The sequence below is a fragment of the Petaurus breviceps genome, unplaced genomic scaffold, assembly GCF_028583685.1.
Source record: "Petaurus breviceps papuanus isolate PSGF00001 unplaced genomic scaffold, PetGlider_PUasm1.0 90977, whole genome shotgun sequence".
In the NCBI taxonomy this organism is placed as follows: domain Eukaryota; kingdom Metazoa; phylum Chordata; class Mammalia; order Diprotodontia; family Petauridae; genus Petaurus; species Petaurus breviceps.
Window position 1 is genome coordinate 64315632 of NW_027187391.1, and position 1567 is coordinate 64317198.

Here is a 1567-nt window from a genome sequence, read left to right on the forward strand (position 1 = left end):
ACAGAGAGAGACAGAGAGAGAGAGACACAGAGAGAGAGAGAGACAGAGACAGAGAGAGAGAGAGAGAGAGAGAGAGAGAGAGAGAGAGAGAGAGAGAGAGAGAGAGATCCCACAGAGGAAGAGAGTACCTCTAATGTGAATAGTCCAGGGGTGGAGTGGGTTTCCAGTGTGATATGGGAAACAAGAATTTTAAGGCAATTTTAGGCTTAATTAAGCAAAGTACAGTGTATGGTAATAAGATCATAGTTTTCCTTTGTTATGATCTGGCCTGTCACATTCATAGCACTATGAATTTGGGGGCACTGTGATTTTGGTTGTACAATCATAGTCTGGAAAGCATTCAGATGAGAGTAAGCAAGATGGTGAAGGTAAGATGGTTGAAGGGACTGGATGTGTTTAGTCTGCCAAATAGAAGACTAAAGTGGAAAGGGAGGATCATAGAGTTTTTTTCAAGCAGTTAAAGGGCTTTCATATGAAATAGGAAGTAGACTTCTTCTTTGGAGGTGCTATCATATGCTACTGGCTGTGAAGTCAGGGAACCTGGGTTCAAATTTTACTTCAGATCCTTAGTACCTATGTGATATTAAGCACACCACTTAAGAATCTTGGGCTTTAATTTCCATATCTATAAAACTATGGGGCTGAACTATGTAAACACTGAGGACCGTTCAAGTTCTAGATCTATGATCCTTATATCCGTGTGTGTGTGTTTGTGTGTTTGTGTGTGTGTAGTTATTGTTGTTCAGTTTTTTTCCATCACATCCTGCTCTTTGTGCCCATATGGGTTTTTCTTCACAAAGATACTAGGGTGGTTTGCCATTTCCTTTTCCTGTGTGTGTGTGTGTGTGTGTGTGTGTGTGTGTGTGTGTGTGTGTGTGGAGGGGCATATAACATTTTATTCTAATAATTTTTCAGTGAGATCTTTTTTGCCATTTATCACTCTTAAAAATAATATTTCCTGAAATAAGGCGTGTCTTATGGTGAGAGTCATTCTGTATCCTGAGTCATGAAGCCCTATCCTATCCCTTACCCTTACCATCATCTCTTATAGCTCATAAAACCAGGTTATCCTATATTTGGTTCTTCCCCTGCCACTAAAGGATTCCTTCTGAGGACACCTACATCCCCTCTCCTGTGCTGGTAAGCACAACTATTATTCAGAGAAGATGATCTCCTGTTTTACTCATTCTCTTCAAAAGAAACTAGTAAGTTACCTGTGTCCTACCACAAATATAAACTTTCCTACCCTACCCCATCATCTAATTTTGGAGCTAGGCTTATATCCAGCTTTTTCTTCTTGGACCTTTTGTCTGGAAATATTAAAAAAGAGATAAATATACATATTGAAAATATGTATATATTTTAAATATACATACTTAAGTATATATTAAAGATAAATATATAGAAAATATGTATATATTTTAAATATACATATTTAAGTATATATTAAAGATAAATATATATATTGAAAATATGTATATATAATAAAAATATACACATGTTGGGGAGTATTCACTACACACACACAACTGTGTAGCACATTTACATTTACCTTTCCATTCTGAGG